The sequence below is a fragment of the Macaca mulatta genome, chromosome 6 (assembly GCF_049350105.2).
Source record: "Macaca mulatta isolate MMU2019108-1 chromosome 6, T2T-MMU8v2.0, whole genome shotgun sequence".
NCBI lineage: Eukaryota > Metazoa > Chordata > Mammalia > Primates > Cercopithecidae > Macaca > Macaca mulatta.
In genome coordinates, this window is record NC_133411.1 from 74609629 (window position 1) to 74616462 (window position 6834).

Sequence of the window (6834 nt, forward strand, 5' to 3'; positions counted from 1 at the left end):
GCTTCTGTTCCTCATGATTTCCTTAAAAAACACAAATAAACCCCTAACATATAGTAAAGTTGGCATGTTTGAGGTTAGAGTTCTATGAATTTTAATACATACAAATTTATGTAATTAGGATACAGAACATTTTCATCATGGCAAATTTCCTCATTGTTTCTTGCAGCTAGAGATTTATTTTAAGTTCAGCATTGTATTCACTTTTTATGTTGTAATTTATGTATTATTTCTATGTATGTGTTTTAGGAATGGGGGCCGGTTAACTCAGTTTGCCATGTTTTCAGGACCACAAGTCGGCCTGTGCCCATTCTAACCAAAACACTCATGGTAGTCATCAACAAATAATCCAACCATCTCATGTATTATTCAGGGTTCTCCAGAGAAACAGGCCTATAGGATGTGCAAATGAATATATACAAAGACATTTTCTTTAAGAAATTGGCTTATTCAATTACAGAGGCTGGTAAGTCCAAAATCTTTAAAGTAGGCTGTCCGGTTGGAGACCCAGGGAGGAGCTGATGTTGCAGTTCAAGTCTGAAGGCCATCTGTTTCAGAAGTCTCTTTCCTCAGGGAGGTCGGGCTTTTGTTCTATTCAGGTCTAAAACTGATGGGATGAGGCCCATCCACGTAAGGCAGGGAAATCTGATTTACTCAAAGTTATCCAATTTAAATGTTAATCTCATCCCAAAACACTCTCGCCCAAACATCCAGAATAATGTTTGATCACATATTTAGGCACCAAGGCACAGTCAAGTTGACAGATGAAATTAAGCATCACAACTCTGTCCCTTGTCAACTTGGCACCCATATGCATCTTCTTAAACCATACTTAATCATAAAAATAAAGACAATAACAGAGTCAGATTTCCACCTAACATGATACAACTATCTCTTTTTTTGTTTGTTTTTTGAGATGGAGTCTCACTGTGTTGCCCAGGCTGGAGTGCACTGACACGATCTCGGCTCACTGCAACCTCCACCAAACAGTTGAAGTGATTCTCCTGCCTCAGCCTCCCAAGTGGCTGGGATTACAGGTGCCCACCACCACACCTGGCTAATGTTTTTTGGTATTTTTAGTAAAGGCAGGGTTTCACCATGTTGGCCAGGCTAGTCTTAAACTCCTGACCTCAGGTGATCCTCCTGCCTTGACCTCCCACAGTGCTGGGATTATAGGTGTGAGATACAACTATCTTACATATAAGTGAAAATGTACTACTCCTTTCCCCAGAAGAGGATTCAAAGTCCCTGCGTGTTGCCTATTCCTCTTCTTGATATCTCAGAACTTAAAAACTTTGATAAAGACAAGCTAAATACTATGATATATATCTTATGTTAGGTGATAAAGGGATAAGAGTAGGAAGAAAACAAAGATGTTTGATACACACATACACATATAACAAAATAAGGAAGAAATGCTCACGAGAATGACAGTCCTTATTTCTGTAACGGGTCATGTGGTTGTAGCTGGTATTTATAACTGCCTACTTCCACTACCTATTCCATGTTCCCTTTGTTCTCATCAAGCACCTTAGCCTGTTATAGTTCTTTACCTGAAAACAGGGGGTTGGGGATGACATCCAAATCCTTCATTCCTGAAGAGTCTGGGTCATTCGTAGCCCAGCCCAGATTGGATTATAGTAGTTTTTCTGTTGACTTTAATCTTGTAATACCAAGAGATGCCTTAAGGGAACTCCTATATTCAAGATGTAATCTTCATTACCTCCATCGTGGGATAGCAGTCTTATTTCTCCCCGGTAGTCCGAATCAACCACCCTAGCCAGTGCAGCAACACCCTTCATTGTCTGTTGATTTAGAGGCATGAGGAGCCCAAAATGGCTGCATGGCAGAATCATTACTATGATCCTGGTTGAACTAAAACCTCTAGGCTAGCAGAGCATAAGGTCACAGGGACAGAAAACATTTTGCTAGTGGGTCACCAGGAGTAATAATGATGCCACTCCATTACCATCCCTTGATTCCTGGACCCACGAATCTTGGCTGTGAGTACTATATACCCAGTAGTACTATATATTGGAAACTGCAAGGTATTTCCACCTAGATGGCATGAAGCTGTAAGGCCTACCTGTAACAGAGTCTTCAAAAGGCCATACCACTGTTCCAGCAAGCCAGCTTCTTAAGAATGATGGGAGACATGGTAAGACCAGTGAATTCCATGAGCATGGGCCCACTGCCACATTTGATTTGCTGTGAAGTAATTTCCTGGATCAGAAGCAATGCTGTGTGGAATACCATGATGGTGGATAAGGCATTCTGTAAGTTCACAGATGGTAGTTTTGGCAGAAGCATTGCATACAGGGAAAGCAAATCTGTATCCCTAGTGGTGTCTTTTTATTTTTCCTAACACATAATGTTCTGGGTCAATCCTCCTTTCTAAAACAGTATACAAACATAAACACAGCTGATTACTTGTTGCAGGTACCATTTAAAAAAAAAAAAACTGGCAGTGTGGAAAGCCCATGAAAGAATTAACAGTATTTAAAAACCAGAACAAATTTAATAACGCTTTATATAAATTTGCTGCATCCACAAAAGTATGGAAACATTCACATTCCAGGAATCAACCTGAGTTACAGAAATTAAAACCTCTCTAAATACATCCTCAATTTTCCCTGGTATTAAACACAGCCATCTTCTAGAAAGAAACACCAGTGACCCATATTTTAAACTAAAGCACACACTGCTTTTTGTAAAAAAGCAAAGTCATTTAAAGCAGCTAATTAAAATACCATTTAAGCAATTGCAATGGGTAACAGGATTGTAAAATTATTAGCGAAGTAGGAGTTTGTCACTGAAGCTTCCACATGATCTTATAGACTAGAAGTAGACTGGTCAGGCTTCATAGACATCAGCTAAGTGAAGGCACCAAACTCCGTTAAGTCCTCAAATTTCAGTGTCATGTTTTTCTGAGCATCACTAGAACAAGAAAAGAAAAAGCAATGGTAAAAGAAATATACCAAGACCTATAATAGGGATTAGTTTGAAATTTTAGCCATAAAAGCTTAGTGTTGGTTTTTATATATATAAGTCATCTAGGTCAAGTACTTACTGAATACTTATATATGCTTGTGCTTTGCTGGCCATTCTGGGGAAGGATAAAAGAGGTATTAAATGCTATGAGATGCTTCAGCCTAATTGAAAAGACTTGGACAATTAAAGCTCAGGGCAGTGAGTATGACAGAGTACCAATTAGATGTGAGAGGTAGTGACTGCAGCGAATCTCAGGGAACTGTGAGACACTGACCAATAGCACCCTAACCTTAGCAGATATTCACAGCAAGGATGAATTCACAACCACATATAAATTATGTATTGTTTGGTTCTAATTTGGATAAAATATTTTTATAACTTAAACTACCCAGTCATCTGTGTTGCCTGGAACAAGAACTTCCCAGGAGGCCTAGCGATTCTGCTCAGCTTCAATTATAAATTCCATGCCCCATGGAGTTCTTATTTTTAAACCTGCAAGGCCTGGCCTAGGCACTCCCAGGCAGGTAGTGAAAAGTGTGAAAGGACAGGCTAGCAAAGAGCCTCTGCCCTGGGAGCAGCACATATCTTGGTGCATTCTTCTTGGCAGTGCTATACTCCCTAACTGTGAACTTCCAAAGTCCCTCTGCCTAGGTGTTCCAGCTATACCCGATCCTTTTACATTTCCTGTTCTCTGGATGGTACTTGCCTGACTGCTGGGGTTGGCCTCCTGCTTCCAGTTCCATCTACTTCCCTCCATGTCCTTCATGGCTTCTCTGACCTGTCATGCCAGCAGATTGCTCATATTGGTAGAACTCTGATCCCAAACAGTCACTCGGAAACCCGAATTCACTCTACTCTGGATGATTTCACTCTTTTGACCTGGAAGAGGAAGAAAATCCTTTAAGTGACTGTCCTCAGAGATACTGTGTTGGTGTTCTGCTTCCCTTATGCTTTCCATGTGGCTGTGCCTCAGGCTCCCAGCCGCAGCCCATTTCTTTTCTCACTTCCACTCTCTCCCCCTGGACAATCTCATTCCCCTATGCCTGTAAGCTTCATCTTTCCTCTGATGAATCCCCTGTCCCTCCTCCAGGTTTTAGAGTATCTGAGCTGGCCAGGGACCTAAGCTGCAAGCCGCAGAGGCTAACTCAAGCACTAAAGTAAATTATCAAAGAGATGTTGTGTAGCTCCCAGAGTTGTTAGAAAAACTGAAGAACAAGACATGGAAAATAGGCTGGAAGAAAGGGGGCAAAGCTAAGCCACAGCATTTGTCCAGGGGGGTCCCATCTGCCCCAGACACTGGACGCTGCAGCTTGTTCTGCCAGTGTTGCTCCTTGGGAAATGGGTGTTGTTGCCACCTCCAGAATGAATTCTCCACTGAACTTGCTTCTTTGAGCAACTTGCTCCTAATTCAGACTCTCAGATGGGTGCATCTGATTGGCCAAATGTAGATCATGTGTACATATCCTAGCTGCAAGGGGGCTAGGAAAACAAAAATCTAACCTTTTAAGACTTTATATTGGGATATGGGCTGTCCCTCATCCGGATGCATTCAGTGGGGAATTTTCCACCTATCCAAAGCAGATGACATTGGGCAATAGAAATAAGTGAGAGAGAAAGGGAAAGCAAAGAATGGAAAGGAAAGGAAAAAAAAACAAATGTCCACCACAGAGACATGTTTTCAATTGCCCACTGTACAGCTTTACTAGATCTCCTACAAACACCTCAAACTGTGTGTCCAAAAGCAAACCCTCCATCATTTACCCCCAATGTATTCCTCCTCCTCTCTTTTCTTTCTTGATATCTGATTGTTTCCTCATTCATCCAGTCACTCAAGCCCCTAAACTCAGTTATTCTCTCTCCCTTCTAATGCCTCTGGTCATCAAATGCTTTGGATTACATATACTTTATGTTTCTAAAATACATTTCTTTTTCTGAAAGGTCACTGCCATTCCTTCAGGTCCAACACTCATCAACTTTCATCTAGATGAGCACAGGAGCTCCCTACTATTCTCCCAGCCTCTGACATTTCTCCATGGCACTGGTCACAGTTGCCATTGCATTTGTTATGGGATTGTTTAATTGTCTATTACCCATCATCCTCTTGTTCTACTTGATTCTGCCCTCTTAATGCCAACTCTGTGGTTATCTAACAGTAGAACAGTGAGAGAACCATCTCTAAATAAATGGAATTAGGCTTTTTTATTAGAATCTCAGATGACTACCTTCTGCCTTTTCTCACCCTGAGAATTGTGACTATGGAGTCACAATGTTCCCCTGTAAACCTGACTCTTAGAAAAAAAGTAAACTGAAAGGAAACAAATGAGAGGCTAAGTACATCAAATTTCTTCTCAGGTCATCCTGAGTTCACTAGACCTGGAATGGAGCATGGTGCTTATTCTCATTGTTGAGTTAGAAGTGTAGTAACTAGTCTGCTAGATGGTGCCAAGTGGGCCACATGTCTTAGTATGTATCCTTTTCTCTTCTCTCTCGCATTGAACCTGGACTGGACCTGTGACTCTCTTTAACCAACAGAACTTGGCAGAATCTAGTGCTGGTCCTGGAACTAAGTCTTGAGAAGACCTGGAAGCTTCCACTTCTGTGCTTTTGGAAATTCTGAGCTTCCGTGTTAGAAGAGTAGCTACACTTCTGGAGACACCACATGGAAAGACCTCATGAAAAGGCCATATGGAAAGGGAGAGGCCTTGTCCAACCATCTCCACCAAGGCCCCAGGCATATGAGAGAGCCAACTTGGACAATGTGGTCCTGTTGAGCCCCCAGATGCCCACAGTCTCAGTTGACAACATGTGGAACAGAAGAACTGCCCAGATGAGCTCAGGCAACCCAGTGAATCATGAGAATAAGGAAATGGTTTTTGTTTAAAGCTTTTGTTTTGAGGTGGTTTCTTATGCAGCAGTAGATATCTGCAACAGGGGGCATTGATTAGGTGTGTGGTCTTCTTTAATTATTCATTTAACTGAACTCCACTTCCAGGCATTTAGTATGTTCTTCTGTGGGTTGATATTAGCTATTGAATGCAAAACCCCTCTAGTTCACAATCAGCACAAGTCTTTGATTTTTTTAAAAAAAGATGAACTCATTTGATGGCCCTTATCAACATTTGAAGCCCAGAAAAGCACACACATAACAAAACCAGAGCTTCAGGCTATAAATGGAATTGGCTCGATTATTCTTGCTCTTTTCTCCATCAGCCTTAGCATAGCACCATTACTGTGGTCCATGAGATAGCTGTTTAGGGCCCTGAAATAGATGGATCTGAAGTTCCTTTGGCAAGGAATAAAGACAATAATAGGTAGAAGGATGAAGAAGTTTTAATTTAGATAAATTTTACGAAGTAAGAAGGAAAATAAAAGCCACCAAATTGAATAATGTCCATCATGTTTAAAGATGCTAATTCGACCCACTGTCACCAGCGAATGAACCTTATCTTGTGTTGACATTTCCCCTTACATAAAGTAGATTTGTCACTGGGAAGCAGCTGTCTGTCCAGGAACTGTGTCTCCCAGCACCTTCTGCATCTAGGTGTGGCCATATGACTAGTACTTACCAATGGAATGTCAGTGGAAGTGACATGTGTCACAGTAAGCCACAGCTTTTAAGAAGTCATTATTTCTTTTCAACACTCCCTTTCCCATTATGCTGGCTGGATATAAGTGACATCAAGGCCTTAGGGGATAGCAGAACTCCCAGATGGAAGAAAGCTGGATGTCTGAGTCATGGCAAGGAGAGCCATTCACCAACTAGGAAACCACCTAGAAATATTCCATAGGAGAAATAAACTTTTGTTGTATTTGAGCATCTCAAAATTTGAGGTTTATTTGTGTAGC

The 6834-nt window shown here is 41.3% G+C and overlaps 1 long non-coding RNA gene across 1 annotated transcript; it reads right to left on the reverse strand.

Moving 5' to 3' along the window:
* Positions 1 to 2495: 2495 nt before the first annotated feature.
* Positions 2496 to 6505, reverse strand: LOC144341234 (uncharacterized). The gene is made up of 3 exons (XR_013418107.1): positions 6458 to 6505; positions 3695 to 3867; positions 2496 to 2934 (listed from the first exon to the last, which is right to left on the reverse strand). It is a non-coding gene; the product is annotated as an uncharacterized LOC144341234 (long non-coding RNA).
* Positions 6506 to 6834: the final 329 nt, after the last annotated feature.